Source organism: Panthera pardus, unplaced genomic scaffold (genome assembly GCF_024362965.1).
Source record: "Panthera pardus isolate Hobbes unplaced genomic scaffold, ASM2436296v1 HiC_scaffold_2, whole genome shotgun sequence".
NCBI classification, from domain to species: domain Eukaryota; kingdom Metazoa; phylum Chordata; class Mammalia; order Carnivora; family Felidae; genus Panthera; species Panthera pardus.
The window spans coordinates 87,426,912-87,446,495 of NW_026526765.1; the positions used below are offsets into that span (position 1 = coordinate 87,426,912).

Here is a 19,584-nt window from a genome sequence, read left to right on the forward strand (position 1 = left end):
ATCACTCCAGGCCAAGCACAAAAAGTAAACCTAAAACTAAACCGTCTGTTCAGATGAGTTGCATCTAGAAAATACCTGAAAGATTCTTTCTCTCCCACTAAATATCCCCTGATAATAAAGCATGTTAGGATCCTGTAAGTGTTAGATAAAATTGTCAAGGATTTTATGACAAAGGGGTACCAATACCTTGATCAAAGTATGGAAGTGCAGGATACTTGAAAACATGGTGGCCACAAAAGGCTTATAGAGAAGCAGAAGAATGACCAAAAAATCCCATCCAAGCTTATGAAAGAGAATTTTAACAATATCTTGCAAAAGGGACATAAAAACTATACCAAAGTTCTTGTCACTAAGGTGACCAAATTCAGAACTTGAAAGGCTAAATATAGGGAAAAAAAAGTTAAATGAAGTTCTTCTGTGTACTATCCCTTATACCCAATTTTATAAAAGTCATCAAACTGTTCATTTTCTGTTATATAAGAAAAATATCCAGATGAATTTCTGAAATTTTGACTATATTCACTGATGTCAATATGTTGCAGAGATGCTAAGAGACATCTCGGTGAGACACTCACCTTCCAGCTGTGCCCAGGTATACCATTTGTCTTAAGGACTAAAATTCAGGGATAACAATACCCTCTCATCCATAGGCTCACAGTCATAATAATCTCCTTCTTTCTGGATTCCAATGCTTGAGCCAGATTACTTTTCATACTGTTTCTTCATATACTTTGCAACATGATCACATCGTATTTTTCTTCAAAACTCTGGCAGATTGTTTGGGCTAGAGATAGATGGAGACAAGAGGCACCATCTGGTGCAAGATCTTTATTCCTTGTTAGCACTACAGGAGTTCTGGTATTTTACATGGTTCGGGCAGCAGCAACAAATTTTTTAAATGCATAGATTGAGAAGGTGTAAGATGGTCAAATGGCCCTTGGCACTGTCTAAGCACATCACTAGTTTCGTTGGTGTAGAGTTGGGTTTTTTTGTTTTGGGGTGTTTTTTTCCTCCAATTCAGACAACCAGTGGCATATGGTTTCATGATTCACAAAGATGGTCCTTGACTATAGATTTGACGATCTCAACACAACTTCCAGGCTTGCCAGAGCTGTGTTACAGCAGAGAGAGCAAATAGCTCATGATATTTCTCCTCTGATGAGTAAGCTCCAAAATCACAGGTTTAAATTTGATCTGGGACTGAAAGAAAAGGAACTATGCCCTCCCATGCCAGTATCCATGCTTTTTCTTTGTCAGAGGTGAGTGTCTATTTCTGCACCATTGATCCATGGCTTCAGGGAACAAAAGCTCAAATAATGCCCAGGTTAATTCTGTTGGCTTATACTGAATATATACGTTTGCTCTTTTCTCTATCTTTCTACTCTTTGGAACCCCAAGCCTTTCCTGAACTTCAGCTATAGTTCTAAAAATCTAGCAACGATTTAATAGAATTTTTTTCACCTTTCACACACAAAGTCAGTGTTTTCTAATGGAATTAGCTAAGAGTTGGGTGCCAGGAGATTTGCTCAGAAGCTATCACAGCTACCTTGTGAGGATAAGTGAAAAAATGAACTGGAAGGAACAGCGCTTTGGAAACAAACTAAAACATCAGAAAATGGGGCTTATACAAGTTAATCTTCACTGCAATTCAAGAATAAAGTTCAAGGAAACCTCACCTGTTGTCTCCTGATTTCAGAAGGCTCTTTGGAGTTACTGCTGTTGGAGTGTGTTGCCAAAACTTTGAAGTATCTTTCTGATGATCACATTAATGCCGTCTTAATCTCTGAACTGTTCCGCCATTATCCTACACATGTATGGCCCTCATTCTCCTCTATCCTATCAGCCATTTCCTTTGATTCTTTTAAACCCTCCTGTCTCTTTCACGCTTACTCCATATACTTTCTTACCTGAAGACTCACCTTTTTACAGTTGTATGGGGCCATGAATTACAACTTTTTTCTACTGAGTTCTTTGGTCACTTATCCCTGCCATCCATCACTTCTCCACTGAAAGCCTCCTTTTTTTGATAACATGAAATGGTGCAGACATCAGTAGGGATGGTTGGAAATGAAGAAGGAAAAGAAAAAATAACAGAACAAAAATAGGGTGCTATGTTGAAAAACGTAGATGTCAATATAACAGCAGATGGTGTAGATAAACTCACTATTAATATGGTCAACTTGGTGCAATTACCACATGGCCGCAACTGTAAACCATACATACAACTCAGAAATATAACAAGCCCTGCAGGCAGTTATTCACTGATGCTCTTTAGTCCAGAGTTATGCCACAATCGATTCTTTTTGTATTTGTCCAACAGGCGGAGTACCTCACAATGTTGATGTCATTTTTCTTCAGAGCTAATGATTTGTGAATAGTCTTATTTTTATGTTAACAGCAAATTATCTCCTTCAAAGTTCAAAAGAAAGATATCTGTGTGCTCCTCACACACCTCAGTTTCAAGTCTGTAATGGAAATCTGCTTCTTCTTGGAACACACGCCCCCAAAAGAAGAAGTGAATGTACACCACTCTGTCTTGATAAGTAGGAGAAAGCAATCTCCATGTAGTAGTTCATTTCTTCTCTACTCTGTATGTTGGGGCTGAAACAGAAGTTGGAGTCCAGGGAATGACCGACCGACAGTATGCTTTAAATTGTAATGACTTCACACAATCCTGGCTTGGGAGAGAAATCCAGAGCTGGTGACAAATTTAGGATCTAAGTTGCTCTCAATAAATAGACCATCTCAAAATCTCCAGTGGTTCCCTGGTGAATATAAAATAAAGGCCATACTTATCAAATTGACATTTAGAGCTCTCCACAATTTGATAGCAACCTATCTGTCCAACATTTAAACTATTTTCATTCACTAAACTGAAGTTTCCTGTAGAAAAGTCTACTCACTATCACTTAATAAAACATTATATGGATTCTAGCTTCTGCAGTTTCATTTGCATGTATCCCTTTTTGAGATGTCCACCTCCTTACCTTTCAACTTATCTAAACACCTTCCGTTTAGATCCGTCCTACAGACTCATGCCATCTACGTTTCCTTCCTAGTTGCTTCAGACCTTGATGATCCCTCTCTCCCCTGACCTCCTACACAGCTGATTTCCCACTCTACCCATTAGGCTCTTATTATGGGCTATCTCTGATTGTTAGTTAACATTTTTTACATATGTCCTGTCCTCTCTATGAAATTTTGCTGTGCCAGATGTTATGATTCGGTCCAGAGTGTAAATTCCTTGGAGATAATCACTCATTTTTTGTGCAACCTTTACAGAAAAGGCACTCATTATATTTGTCAATGGATCATTTTATTGAATTCCTGCATTTTAAATATAAGCACATAATCAATGTTAAATGTTCAACTCCAAATTTCTCTAACTGTAGAGATGTTTGCCAAATTGAGTCTGGCTTTATAAAAGCATATTGCTAGGCATTAATGTAAGCCTGAGATAACACCCTAAAATCTAAGCTAGAAAAATACAGATTGAAAGCCTAAGAAATAGAGATAAAATTAAAAATTTCCTTAAAAAATCTGTAACAAAGACCTTTTTAAATATAATTTGTTTTTAAGGACATCTTTTCAATATATTTAATAGTGTGACCATCAACACGGTTTTAAAAGAGATTTTTATTTTTTTAAACAAGAGATCTGTAGGATTGACCTCATCTGGCATTCACAGCAAAAATAAAATATGTAAACTAGCTTGTGTTGAAAAAATGCTGAGACAAACCTGGTCAGTATATTCTCAGCTAAGCTCTGAAAGAAGCATTCTGAGTAACCTAGGACAATGGAGCATTCTACAAGGAATTCGGGAAAGTAAATTAGAGAAGGTGACAGTGTCTAGAAAAATAAATATAGTGACAAAGACAAATTTTACACTGGCAGCAGTGTGATTATATCTATATAAGACTACTGCACAAACTTTTTATACCAAAGTAAACATTCCATTCAGCCCAGTAATTGTAAATTCAGTCAAACAACCAAGTAGATTGCCTCCACTCAATTACCTGGCTGGTCAACTGAACTGACTGAATGTTTAGGCATTAAAAATATTTGGCTCATAACTTAAAGTGCCCTTAGAATGCAAAGAGTATATAGCTGTAAAAATCATTTTCTCAGCTTAAAGTAACACACAAAATGTTGTGCTACAGACCATCAGCTGTCCACCAAAATGTGTGCTCTGTCTATAGTGCAGAGTTGCTGCTACAGAGTGGTTATGGAGCCAGGGAGTCCATTTCTCAGTCCCCTTGCATTTAGGTGAGGCCACCTGGCTAGTTCTAGTAAAAAGGAAAGAAAGAAAGAAAGAAAGAAAGAAAGAAAGAAAGAAAGAAAGAAAGAAAGAAAGAAAGAAAGAAAGAAAGAGAAAGAAAGAGGAAGGAAGCTAGGAAGGAAGGAAGGAAGGAAGGAAGGAAGGAAGGAAGGAAGGAAGGAAGGAAGCTAGGTAGGAAGGAAGGAAGGAAGGAAGGAAGGAATGAAGGATGGAAGGAAGGAAAGAGGGAAGAGCAAGCCTAAAAGAGCCTAAGTAGTGAGGGTTATCTGGGGACTAAAATAGTTTAAAAAACAAAACAAAACACTGGTGCCTTCTCCCCAATTCTTCTTCCCCTGTTTGCCCAGGCTCTTTTCCTTTACGTGTTTCCATCATTGCTACATTATGCTCCTTGTGGTTGAGAGATTTTGTCTTAAGTGTATTTCAGCTCAGGCTACTATAACAACAATAACAAAAATAGACTGGGTGGCTTAAACAACAGACATTTATTCATCACATTTCTGGAGGATGGGATGTCCAACATCAACGTGCTCCCAGATTTGGCTCTTGGTGAGGGCCGTCTTCCTGGCTTTCAGAAGGCTGCTATCTGGCTATATCAGCATGTGGCCAAGAAAGGAAGTTCTGGTGTCTCCTCCTCTTCTTATAAGGAGATTAATCCCATCATGGGAGTTCCACCTTCATGACCTCATATGGACCAAATTATATCCTTACTGCCCAACCTCCAAATATCATCATATCAGGGCTAGGGCTTCAACATACAAATTATAAATTTGGAGGCGGAAAAGGGACACAAACACTCAGTCCATAAGCTTTCTCTTCCCAAATCGGGTATTTATTAACTTCTGTGTGCCCACTCACAGCTTAAAGAGAGGCTTAGAAACAACCCCAATTATCCAATGAAAATGGAGACCACTATCCATGCATCATAATTCAATATTTTGATTATAATAAAATAACGATGATGGTGATAATAATAAAAACTGAATGGTTTTTTGTTTTTAGTTAAGAGTTTTTAAAACAGTTTGTAAAAATGAATACTATGCTTAAAGGCTTCTTTTTTTAGTCTTTCAAAAGGAAAAAAAAATATTTCAATTACAACTGAGTTAGGTGAGCTTAAGCAATCTCTACAATTATTTAAAAAAAAAAAAAAAATGAGCCTGTTGCAATTTATTCCCTCCAAGGCATTCACCGGGAAGGCCCCTGGGGCATTACAGTAACCTAATATTCAAGTTACTCATTCAAACAACAGTCCATCCAAGAAAGCCTCCTGCAGAGCCCCTACTATTACTCAGTGCAAAGAACTGCATTGTCTTCCTAAACATCTAATTTAGAATGAACTTAAATGAGCTCTTATCTGCAGCACAGTCTTGTAGAGCCGCCAACATTACCCTGAAGCTGGACCAGGATAAAATACAAAGTTAGGGTCCTGTGAACTGCAAAGGAGTGAGACAAACTCAATGTGCCCATAAGATCTTGGAAATTAAACACACTTCACCTAATTGTTCTACAATTTCTTTAACTGTTAGCTAATGTTAGCATTTACAAGGGAAACCAGTAACTTAAGCAAAAATCCTACTTTTTTAAATATAAAAATACTACTTTTCCTTGGTTTGAACTGATTTTCTCCCTTTCCCCTAACTTGTGCTGTTATTTGGGGTTTCCAAATATAATAGTGCTTCTGACCATTCTTAATTGCACCGTAATGGGTGTTAAGCACAGGAGTGTGTGCAAACAGACTCGACTTTTCTAGTCTTTGACTGTTCCTTGCCTCTGGCCTCTGTCAGAGAGGCTTGCTAACTACATCTCAGGGGAGCAATCACATAGCTTGACTCAGCCTGTGGCTCTGACTATTGGGACTTCCTGAAGTCACAACCACTTTGGCGTCCAGAACTGGGGCACAGCGTGTCTACTCTTCATAAAATCCAGAGATTGCAAGTGTGAAACGTGAGAGCTGATTAGGGATGCACCTTAAATGGTATCAAGGGAGCCAGTTAGCAATGCAAAATATGAGATAATATAAACATAACACTCACTGCCAGTTGATCACTTATGTGAGCGCCACGAAAAGCAAAACACAACAGAAAAAAAAATTGAAGGTGAGCAACAAATAGATTTCTTCAAAGATAATTTTGAATAAAAGTTCAATTTCATGGGAAAAATGCATAATAAAATGATGTGGAATGATGTGCCAGAAAAAAATTGATATGTCTATTTGTCTTTCTGGAACTTGGCTCTGTATTAATCATTGCTAATGGGTATATCTAGTCCTTTTAATACATACACTCTTCCTTTCTTGCGTGTTATTGATTGAGAGAATTTGAAGTTAGAAGATGCAATTATTTTGGCTGTCTTTAAACTTCTGTGACTACAATAGAATGATTCCATTTTCTCTCTTAAGAAGCCAGAGTAATTTTGATTCAGGAATTTCTTTTTTAATTATCAGTTTTTAAGGAACATAGCATCATGCTTAGCAGAAGGGCCCTTTCTTTCTCAGTATTCTGGTGTAGCTACTCTCCTGTCAGCCTAGGCTTTCAGAGAGAGGAGAAAAAAATCTTCATAAAAGCTTTGGCCTAATTAACAAGAATGAACTAGATTTTATGATGAACAATTTATAGGCAGTTAATAGAGCTCATACACGGTAGCCAGGAGCTAGATAATTTATCATAAAAGGAATTTCAGTTACACTCCTAATCCCCATTCTCTTGATATTGCAACCAACTGCATTTACAATTGCCACTTTTATAAGCTTTGATTTACTGACAAATGATGCTGCATTTTATAGAGTCATAATGAAACGTACAAATGCAGTAAATACTTGTATCTCTGCCCATATGCTTCAAATAGCTTGCCAAACAATTTACTCTTCTACATTGTTATCTCTAGATGAAAATAATTTTTCAAAGATCTCCTAAGGATTCTTCATACTAGCACAAATAAAAATAAAAGTAATAGCAAATTGTTTATTAACCATCCTAAGTATTTGTTGAAAAGAAACTGATTTATCCACATTTTAAAAGGACTTCTGTAATGAGTTATGGATGATAAATACTTCTCAAAATTATAAATAAGATGAAATAGCAAATATCCAAACATAATTTTTTAAAGGGCAGAATTTTTTTTTAATTTTTTTTTTTTTAACATTTATTGATTTCTGAGACAGAGAGAGACAGAGCATGAACGGGGGAGGGTCAGAGAGAGAGGGAGACACAGAATCTGAAACAGGCTCCAGGCTCTGAGCAGTCAGCACAGAGCCTGACGCGGGGCTCGAACTCACATACCGCGAGATCATGACCTGAGCCGAAGTCGGACGCTTAACTGACTGAGCCACCCAGGCGCTTAAAGGGCAGAATTTAAAGTAGGTGAGACCCAGGAGATCATACTGTCTCTTATCACTTGGTGTCTTATTGCTGTTCCTATTTCAGTTTATTTTATTTTTTAATGTTTATTTACTTATTTTGGGAGCAACAGAGAAGAGAGAGAGAGAGAGCACAAGCGGGGAAAGGGGAGAGAGATTGGATCCTGAGCAGGCTCTGTGATTTCAGCCCCGGGCTCAATCCCTGAGTGGAGAGATCATGACCTGAGCCGAAATTGTCAGATACTTAACCAACTGAGCTACCCAGGCACCCCTCTGTTCCTATTTTAAAGTTATAACAAAATATGGCAACACATTGTGGGGACAGAACTGGGTGACTATACATACCATCATATCAGCTTCATATTCTTTATCCAGTGATCTCTAGAGGAGTTCTTGAAGTCCTCAAATTAGGTAGCACTTCCTTCAGAAAGGCTCCCCTGACTACGGGCATCCCTTCTATATACCTTCTTACCATCCTATTCTTCCTCTTGTCACAAAAACAAATACAACTGCATTGCAACTGACTGATTAGCGTTCATATCCCCCATTGACCATGAGCTCTAGAACAGTAAGGACCACCATATTCCAACTCTGGAGTCAAAACAGTGTCTGGGACATAATGTATTTGTGAATGAGTGATGTTCTTGGTTTCCAAGCCTGTTAACAAAAGTGAAAATAAATCATTCCAGTTGTATGATCCAGTAATAAATTTGGTCACTAAAATTAGCAGTGAACTTGTCTATATTTTAAAAAGTAGAACATTCAAAAGTCATGATTCTCTACTTCTTGCTCATGACCAGCATTATAAATATTCTTAAACATTATGCTCTATTTGGATCTTCCACATTTTAAAAGGGACATGTTATAATAATAAAAAAGTGATCAAGAAAATAATAAAAATAAGAAATGACTAGAACAGAAATTCAGAGAAGGTCAGCGAAAGATGATAGTTTGGCCTGAAACAGATGTGCTACATATTACATTAATCATGGTCTCTGGGGACAAGACGAAAGTGCTGCCTATTCCTTGAGGGGACAGAGCCATGGGCCATTGCAGAGTTGTTTAGTCCCCATAAGTAACCAATTCCTGATGTAACGGGCTATGAGATATCAGATTATATGCCTATAGGTCCACTCAACAGACCATTTTTTCTAGTGATTTGGGATTTAGTGCTGCCTGCCAAACCACCAGTTTTTGTCCAGCTGATAAAATTACAAGCAGGTTTACCATCAACTATTCCCCCACATCAAATATACCTCTCCTTCATCCACGGTTTCTTATCTCCTGTCTAGAGTTTATGAAGTAGGTACCATTATTTTTTTCAAGGAAGATATTTTTCTAGGAAAATGATTGTTTTTCCTCTCAGATTCACCCCATCACCACAGAGAAGATGAGGCTCAAACAGCTGTCCCAGAAGGCAGGTCCCTGGCTGCCAAATCACCCACAAGAAGACAGCATCCCCAGCACATTCAGAATGGCTAGCAGGGGAATGCAGCTGGATATATGCTAGTTTCCTCACACCTTTTCCAATTTATTCCCCATCTGTGGAAGTGTGGAGACCCAAGGCAGAACATGCTTCTAGCACTGTCTACTGAGGATGCCAGCCCAGCAGGGCCATGCCAGCCCAAGACACCTATGAGATGTGGAACCAACAACTCTTTTGCCCTGAGTCAAAATAAAGCCTAAGAATGCTTTTATGATTCCTAATATAAACTAAAAATAACAGAGGTGGTTAGTTCAGACCCAAGATTCACCTTGGAAATTGTTCCTAATTGTACATATCCCTCAAAGTGTCTTTTCTCCAAATGGAATTGGTCATTGACATGTGGATGTGCTCCTAATAGCAAAATAAAAATATTCCCTGCCTCAAGCATTATAATAAAGTTGTCTTTTTCCATTTCATTGTCTCAGAACATTTAATCAATTGACATGACATCTGGGGCAGGTCAAAAGAAGCCACGACTATTAATTTATAATTGCAATAGTCATTAACTTATTGATGACATACTCTTATTACTTTAACTTATTTTTAACAGTTTTAGTTTTACTTTTTAAAATGTTTTTAAACTATACACTCACTTGGGAGTCAGAGATGGAAACCTAGGCACTTTTTTATCCTGTGTTCCCCATTTTGAAAAAATCCAGCCCCAAGGAAAATTCTGAAGTGGACACATTTTGTCCGCAAAAAAGCTGGCCCCTCATTTAGGAGGGTTTCCTATCGCCTACCTAAGATCATCTAAATTTTATATTAAATGAAATTTTGAAAGTATATTTAATTCTCCTAAGACAGAACTGGGTACATAGCAGAAGCCCCAAATTTATTAACTCCCTTCTTTTTCCAGCTCAGGAAAAAAATCCTTTATCAGTTATTTCCAAAAGTATGAGAATATCAATCAGTAATTGTCTTCTACCTGCAGTATTCTCTTCTCTAGTTATAAAATAAAAGACTTGTCTCCTTATTAAAGAAGGTGTATCTGTGTGTGTGTGTGTGTGTGTGTGTGTGTGTGTGTGTGTGTGTGTGTTTGGATTAGGAGGGAGTGAAGGAAAAGTGGAATGAAAGAAATACAAATACTTCCTAGGATGCTGAATGGCACAAAGTAAGCCATCACCTTGCTCTGCCTACACATAAAACCAAATTCCCTGCCTTCTCCTTCCCCACTCCCTCCCCCACCTCCTACCCCTCACCACCTCTGACTCCTCAGACCAGCCTCCAGCTTGTCTTTATCTTTCTGAATTCACAACCCTATCTTAATTCTGGTCTTAAGCTTAGTACTTTACTGACAAGACAAGGCTTGTCCTAGGCAGACAGTGGGAAGTAGATAACCATTAAAAATGTTTAATTCCAAACATGGGAATGGAGAAGCTAAACCACTTTGCTAACAATTTTCCTCAGTAATGAATATCATGAGGAAAAGCATTCCTTAGTACAATGGTGTGTACATGACAAGTGGTTGGGTTCATTTACTTAACATGTTTTGCGTAAGTTGTGATTAATTATCTACATTTTTTCTGATATTGTTTCCATCATACTGTGAATTTTAGTCTTAAACAACGGCTGTGTTTCAAATATTTGAGAACATACCAGACAGGCATCCTCCACCCTATTACCAAAAATATTATAAATACTAACTAACTTGGGAAATCTGCTATCCCCTATTTCTTCCTCACCAAGCTTATAAAATGTCCACAAATATATACATTTGCACACAAATTTTCTTGCTAAGCAGAAGTATACTCATAAAGCCATAGTCACCATCTTATTTGTATGGGCAAAAAATCTTTAGAGCAAGGACTAAATTGCAGGTACAGTTTGGGGCATCTTTGAATGGCACACCCTTTCTACAGAATGTGGGCCACTCATCTAGACATCCTAGTATTTTGACAGAAGCCCTGTCAGACAGAAGGTTCCATGCTACCAGATACACTTCTTTTGAAAATGTCATCCAGGGTAGAAATTGATTTTCTGCCTCAAATACAGCTGCTGCTCTGAGAAACCCCCTATCCTATTAAAAGTGTCCCTGCTCCACCTCCAACTAGACATAAGCCACATGACGGAATTGACAGATTTGTAGGAATGCAAAATTCCCACTGAGTCATTCATTCATTCATTCAACAACAAGTATGTTTTCACTCAGTATACAAATCACTGTTGTAGATGCTTGGGGATATACAGTGAACAAGACAGGGAAGGTACCTGCTCTCATGGAACCACTTGCTATGATTTCAAGTAGTGTATTGTTATGTACAAATAATATAAAACATGGTAATTTGCTAGAGAAGGACAATTTTGGATTGGACAGTCAAAGAAAACCTCTTCCAAGGCTCTGATATTTGAGCAAATCATACCAAATCAAAGTGAATAACCTGGTAGAAAGGACACAAGATCTGGACACAGAAGACTCAAGTTCTAACTTTTTGTAGTCTTTAGGCCACTTCCTGAAAGCCTTCTCCTTTTAGCATAGAATAGGAATCCCACTGGGAACATTTCTCATCCTCCCTAAAAAGGTTGATATTGGTTCAACTTGATGAGCTTTTCCATTATGATATTTATATCATGACTCAAACCCACTACATTCACCTTTTTAAATATGAAGATTCTAAATCAATGGTTCTCAACCCTGGATACACAATAACTTGGAAACCTAACCCTGCTGGCATTGCTTTAGATGCTGAAGTCAATAATACAAGATGAGTCAGTATGAAGGACTTCTAGGTGCCATCCACAAGCAGCTGAGAGAAGGGGTTGGGGGTTGGGGGGAATTGGTGAATCCAGAGTCACTGGATGCTTCACTGCTTTATAGAAAACCACCTGATATTAGTGAAAATCTCTGAAGCAATTCAACATGTTCAGAGCAGATTTATCCCTGGTGGTTTAGCATAAGATATCTGTATCAGGGGCAGAAAGAAAAAATCGCGGTCATATGATCAAGCAAGATTCGGATTGGAGGTGATGTATATGTTTGTGGTGTAACCACATCTTTTTTTTTCAAGTTTTACAACAGAAATCACACTCTTTTGAGGTTAAATACTGCCCTAGTCTCTTCAAAAGATTTCAAATTTCACACCTCCACCCACACATTAAGTTAGTAGTCCAAACCAGATGGAGGTTAGCACCTTAGGTTAGAATGACTGTCTGGCGAAAAGTCTTTACATGATTGCCCATAACTATTGCTTGTACCTTTAGGCCTATCAGCCCTTTGCTTGATTTCTGACATTAAACTGCATTTAAGCTATACCAAGTCTTACTCTGAGCTACACACAAAAATTTTCCACACCATAACCATGTGGAGTGGCTCAAAAATAGTTTTTTGATAGGTCATTAGGAAGAACCAAGAAAGAATTCAAAGATGAGTCAGAGTGTTTTAATAAACAAACACATTCACAGGCCAGCACCTTTTCTCATGGTGCTCACATGTCCACCAAATGCTCATTTCTTTTTTTCTATTCACCCAAATTTTACCCAGTTTTCAAGGCTCAACTCTATCCTCTTCTTCTTTCTTCCTCTAACCTTCTAGAACTCATAATACATATATATATATATATATATATATATATATATATTCCATTGATTTCCATGTAATTGTTTCTGTATTTGATTTAACTGAAGTATGCATGTCCCCATAAGATGAAAGATATCTCTACAAGATAAAAAATATGGTTTGTACTGGTGTCCCTCAATAGCTTCTCTGCAATTAGACTAGAATCAGGCACACAAAGGGGACTTGCAAGATGGGCAACTAATGAAACTCCTTGGAGAAGTTGCATAGGGCTATGGGATTAGTGCTTGACCTGAATCATGTGTTCAGAAAGAAGCAGAAGAATGGACTCAGTAAGCAATGTTCCTGGCTGGAAACCAGTAGCTTTGGACACAGGAGGGAATATCTCAAAATCTGAAAGCAGGACCAGATTGGAAAGTTAGTTCAGTGAGACCTCTATAAAATGGGCTTGCAGAGTTCCAAGAAGAATAAACACAATATGTGTAAAGCAGCTATACAGTGAGTATAGCTCACTGTATATAGTAGTAGGTGCTTGGCAAATAATAGCTAATATTATGATGGCCCAACATTATTTGAAAAAAAAAAGACTTGAGAGATGAGATATAAAATATGAAAAAAAAATGAAGAGATGAGATATAAAATATACAGGCAAAATTAAAATCTATGAGAAAGATTAACTGGGTCACAATGAACACTTGCATCCAAGTGAAATTTGGATTTGTGTGGGAAGAGGGCTTCTCTTCAGTTTCTCTTTTATTACCCCAGAAATGTATCTTTTTTCCTTCCTTCTGGCTGGTCTTATAAAGTGTTAAATCTTCCATATTCTAGATACTACAACAATGTAGTACAAAGGAAAGTGCCCAGGATTTGAAATAAGCATATGTGGGTTCCTGTCTCACTGGAAGAAAATGAACAATTATCTTAATTTCTGCACCTGGTTTTGATCCATTGTAAAATAAGCATACTTATTCCACAATGCTCTCGGGAAAATTAAGATGATATATGGAACTTACTGATACTTTGGAATTGAGATCAGCCAAACTATTCAGTGATCAAATTAGAAAATAATAATCCATAATGAATTGGTAGTTATTATTTCCTATAAGCAAAGAACCATGAAAGATACAAAAGAAATTGGAGCCAGAGGACCCAATCTAGGAGAGCTAGATGCTGTTGGGAGTGCAATTCCCTTAAAAAAGGACATATATTGGAAAAAAAAAAAAAAAGGACACAAAACTAAACTGGCATAGTGCCAAGTGTGAAAACACAGAACATGCCATAGGGAGTGATGATGCACAGAGTTTGATCATTAACCTTCCAGGGCTACCACTCAAAGGCCACCTCAACAGAGCTCTAACCCACCCCTTGAAGCCTCATTTTCCAGGCCTTTCTTGGAAATTGTTTCAGCCTGCTTGGAAAACATGCTATCCCTGAGCATGTGTAAAGTTTCCCTCTGTTTGCTCATGCTCTTTCTTTGTACATCTAACCACGAAGATACCCATTATCTTACCTCTTTAAAACCTCTTCCCTTCATTACCACACATTCTAAACGTCATTCTCTCCATGAAGCTTTCTTAACTCTTAAGTTAACTATTCATTTTCCACTTGTGAACCCCCTATTTCATTTTGTTAGTGCCTCTCTCTGACAGTTTCTACAGTCTACTTACATATTACCTTTTCCCTCTTGGATTAAAAGACAGAAAAGTTAACCTCCTTCACCTTATTTTACCCCAACAACTTGCTCATGGCAGGTATTTACTAACTTTTAAATACTGGATGCACTAACAGAATCTGGTTGAGATGCTTCTAAATCATGCAACAAATAAATGCAATCTTAACCTTAATTGGGACAAAACAACTCTCTTGCTACCTCATTCATTTATTCCTTAAGTATTTGTTACCTTAAATATTTGTTACTGGTACCTATTTTTTTTAATTTTTAACGTTTATTCATTTTTGAGACACAGAGAAAGAGAAAGTGCACATGAGCAGGGGAGGGGGAGAGAGAGAGGGAGACACAGAATCCGAAGCAGGCTCCAGACTCCAAGCAGTCAGCACAGAGCCTGATGTGGGGCTCGAACCCACGAGTGGTGAAGTCGGATGCTTAACCAACTAAGCCCTCCAGACGCCTGTTGTATAAGGCCATGCTGTATAAGGCTACAAGATATGTGCAAGTAGACTGCTGATGGCAGAAGCAGGTGATAGGACTATGATAAAGAAGTACAGGATGGGCAGGTGGGTGGGAGAGGGGATGAATACCCATTCCTCAACACTCTCCACAGGACTTCTAATGATTAAGAAATGTTCTCAGTAGGTGATCCATGAATCAGAGTGTTCACTTTGAAATCAAATCTCTCTCCAAAGAGAGCAAGAGCAGAATGAATTCAGCTCAGCCAGAGAAGAGATATGGAGTGAAGGTGGAGAAGGCACCTCCTCTCTCTCTATTGAACATGTAGTCTTCTAGCAGAGGAAAATACTGGGCAGATTGATAAATATTTTTATCTCCCTAAAAAAACTTCATGTTACATACAAGCCATTATTATCATAATTACATCTTTTCTTCTCACCTTTTTTTTTTTACTGATCTAGAACAATTTTATGTTTGAAATGGTAATGTTGGAATATGGCAAACATCTTACTTTCAGCAGCAATAAACTTATGGCTACAACATAATATTTCTTGTATATTCCTTCTCTATTTCTCCTTTTGGATTATAGATTATGAAAGAGATTTTATGAAGCGGTTGGTGACAAAATATATTTCTTATTAATGTGTAATATTTGCTACATTAATAATTTTATGGCTTTAATTATTGATGCGAACTTAATTGTGCCCCATGTCCCTTTTTCTTGCGGCTCAATAAAAACTATATATTTCTTTAATTAGGCTTCATTTGAAGACTAGAAGACAATGCAGGAATGGTTTCTTGCTAATTCACCTATCTACAGCCAGTAAAGAAATGGAATTAGTGTCTTGAATGTGGTGTAGTGAGAAAAAATATCTAACTGTTCTGAAAGTGTGACTTTCCTTTGCACAGTTAACCTCACCCAGAGGCCAGGGATATATAGCCAACTGAAACCGAACACTGCAGTAGGGGATGGTTTTCTCCCTTTCCTGGCTCTGGGGAGAAATTCCATTGATTTTAGAAGAGATAGAAAGGGAAAATTGGGGTCACCTACATGGTTATCATACTGTCTTCCTTCTTTATATGCTCTGCTTTACTAGAAATGTAATCTTAGTCTTTCCTGCTTGATTTCAACATCTTGCTATACCACTCTACTTACAATCACTGGGAATGTTATAACCACTTTATTCTGGGTTCAAATGTTTCAAAACAACTACAAGAAAGTCTGGATGGAAGGAAACTAACATTTGCTAAGCATCTGGTCCAGGTTATACTAGGTGCTCCCAATCAATTATTTCTTTAATCTCCAGGGGTCACAATAGCAAATGTCAACAAGATCAGAAATGAAGAAAGCAGATTGAACTTGAGAAATAAGGAGCCCTCTGAGTTCCATCTTTCATCTTCCACTTTGGTTAGAGAAACGAGTACAGAAAAAAAATGTTTAAGAATAACATTTGTAGCATTCTTTAAGAATAACAACAGGGCAAGTGCAATGATGAACGGCAACCGATGCTCATATCTCAGGGTCAGACAGGACACTGGGAGTGCAGGGACTGTGGCAAACTGGAAACTGGAAGGCACGCACCCCATCTGAGATTCTCTAGGGTGGGCTTTATTGTTGCCATGCTGATAGCTCTTCTACATTTTTAAGTAAAAGCTTAAAAGCTGTTACATTTTTAAGTGAAGCTTAACTACTGTTACATAAAAGAATAACACAAACTTATCAGCCTAAAACAATACAAATTTATTATCTCATGGTTTTCTTGCTCAGAGTTTAAACATGATTCAACTGGGTCCTGTGCTCAGGGTGTTATCTGGCTAAAATCAAGGAGTCGGCAGGGCCTATAATCACATGTGTGCCTCTAGAGTCCTCTTCCAAACTCCATGGTTGATGGCTGAAAGTATGTTCTTGCAGTTGTATGAACAATAGCCTTATTTTCTTGCAAGCCATTTACTAAGGACTACTTTTAGCTCTGATTCTCTACACCTGGCCATAGAAGCTTACTACCTCAAGCCCAGCAGAAGAATCTTTCTAATGCCTCAAATCTCTCTGACCTCTTTTAAGAGCTCACCTGCGTAGGTCAGGTTCACTGAGGATTATCTTCCCCTTGATTAAATCAAAGTGAAATGATTAAAGGCCTTAACTGTATCTGCAAAATCCCTTCTGCCATATAATGTAACATACTCACCAGAGTGATGTCCCTTCATATTCATAAGTCTTGTTCCTACTCCAAAGACGGGTATTATATACCAGAAAGGGGGATCGAGGGAGCCATATTGGAATTCTGTCTACTACAATGTCTTTCCTCAGGCTTCTCATGGAGGTATAGCAGTCTTTTTATTATTATTTTTTTAATTTATATATTTATTTTGAGATAGAGAGAGTGTGAGTGGGGGAGGGGCAGAGAGAAAGGGAGAGAGAGAATCTCAAGGAGGCTCTGTGTTATCAGCACAGTGCCAGACACAGGGCTTGAGCTCACGAGTGTGAGATCATGACCTGAGCCGAAATCAAGAGTCAGATGTTTAATGGACTGAGCTACCCAGGCACCACTATAGCACTCTTTTTAAAAATGAACTGCCAAATAGCCATGAATACTTCAACTTCCTTTTATTTTCTACAACTGCTTTGACCTCTTTGCACTATCTTATCGTAGTATCTATTGGTCCAAGGCCATCTACATTCAGTGCCTGTCACTATTTTAAAAACTTCAGTGTCAGAGCCTTTTTCCCGCAGTTTGATAAGTATAATAAATACTTGTCAGAGATGAAATTTGCACAAAAGCTAACTGTGATGTCAATAACAGGTATAGTTTTGTAACTGTAATGTAGGTTGATTCTTGAAATCCTAAATTTATTATTAGTACATTCTATTCAGAGGGACTTACTCTCTTGATATACATAGAGAATTCAAACTTCAAAGCATTTTAGAAAATGACAGACATCTCAAAGTCCCATTTTTACTCCAATGAAAATACCTTTTACAAAGAAGTTAAAATTTCCCACAAATATAAAAGGACTTAAAAAATAAGAGTAATAAAAAATGCTATTATTCTCAGTAAGACAACTCATAACCATGTTGATTTAGGAAAATCTTCAAGCATTTACTTGGGCAATTGTAAGGTAAACTCAGTTATCACAATGAAAGGAAAATGCTTTGAGGAGTTTTCTGGGGTTTCTTTATAGCTTATTTGCTTCTTTACCTATAAAAACATTTTATATCATTTTTAAGGGAAAGCTATAAGAGATATTTATGTTTAGAGGAGAAATCCATGTATAAGAATTCAGATTTACTTTTTTAAATAGGTAAACACAACCTCATAAATAAAATCAAAGATTTCCCCAGATCGTTTTTGAAAATAAATACAAATAAACCAGCTCTGATTGTCTCATTTGCTGTCTAAATACCAAAGAGCAATGCAGTGGTCTTTAAAAAATTTTTTTTAATGTTTATTCATTTTTTGAGAGACAGAGTGAGAGGAGGAGACAGAGAAACAGGCTCCAGGCTCTGAACTGACAGCACAGAGCCCAACACGGGGCTTGAACTCACAAACCGTGAGATCATAACCTGAGCCGAACTCAGACACTTAACCAACTGAGCCACCCAGGCACCCCGCTGCACTGGTATTTTAAAGAGTAGTTGTATTATTTTAGACTTTACAAATCATAAACAGTAATTCATGATTTAGAAAAGAACTACTGAGCTATCTAGCTATTCCCTTTTAAGAATAGCAGTTCGGGGCAATTGGGTGGCTCATAGCATTAAGCAACAGACTTCGGCTTAGGTCATGATCTCACAGTTTAGAAGTTCAAGCCCGGAGCCTCGCACTGGGCTTGCTCTGTCAGCGCAGAGCCTGCTTGGGATCCTCCGTCTCTGTCTCTCTGCCCCTACACCGCACGCACTCACACTCTACTCTCTCAAAATAAATAAATAAACTTAAAAAAAAAAAAAAAAAGAGTAGCAGTTAAAACAAACCAGCTCACTTCAGGCATGGAAGAAAATTCTCCAAACTCATTTCAAACAAATCTTCAGTGAGTTAAATGACAACTTTGTCTAAAAGATAAGTATTTTGTAGTTCCCCAATTCTTATTGATGAAACTCTCATTCTCAATTTTAAAATTTGTTGTGTCAACTGAATGGCTATAAGTGGATTGACTTATACTTTTTATAGTACATAAATTAACTAGATCGATTCAACCAAATGCCAATATTTTACCCCATCTAATTTTCAACACAGCATGCTGATAAATACTTACAGAAAAATGTTCCTAGCTTGAGAAGACTGATGAGGTTACACAAATGTAATCATAACTTAAAAGTTTGATGTGGTAAGCAGTCATTTCTGAGCATTTCTGATTGTGCCAAGAGTGATTTTTAAAAAAATTGTGGTAAGTTTATTGCAGTCATTTGATAACAATAATAATTTCAAAAGACAAGAGAGAAGGTGAAATTATAATAGCAAAAAAAAAAAAGCTCCCTTTTAAAAGCACTTCCTTATTTTATTATTTATTACACTTAAAAATAAAAACAAAACTAACTTTAGCTCTTTATCTACCCCTTCATTCCTCTGAGTGAACAGGGAAACTTTTCAATGGTATAATCTGAGCAACACTGAGCACCTTCAGCAGGCCTTGGCTTGATCCTGATGACTAAGACTTCAAGACTTCAGTTTAAAGGCATTGGCAACCACCATTTAAAGGCAGAAGTTATCTGGCAGGGGTAATGCATAAAGTCATTATCACGTAAGATAAGTTCTGAAAGATAAATTATGCGCTTCTAATGAGTCCTTAGCAGAAGAAGGGCCAGAGCAGTTGGATTTGAAGAGGATGGGAA

The 19,584-nt window shown here is 37.6% G+C and overlaps 1 long non-coding RNA gene across 4 annotated transcripts in view; it reads right to left on the reverse strand.

The window, feature by feature from the left end:
* Window positions 1–813: 813 nt before the first annotated feature.
* LOC109274882 (uncharacterized) overlaps window positions 814–19,584 on the reverse strand; it is a 118,712-nt gene continuing 99,941 nt past the window's right edge. For 3 of the 4 annotated variants that reach the window (XR_008423804.1, XR_008423806.1, XR_002083889.2), the window contains one exon: window positions 814–2,765. This is a non-coding gene — a long non-coding RNA (uncharacterized LOC109274882). Of the gene's footprint in view, window positions 2,766–7,976; window positions 8,289–19,584 lie in introns of all 4 variants that reach the window. The other variant, XR_008423805.1, reaches the window with a different exon arrangement.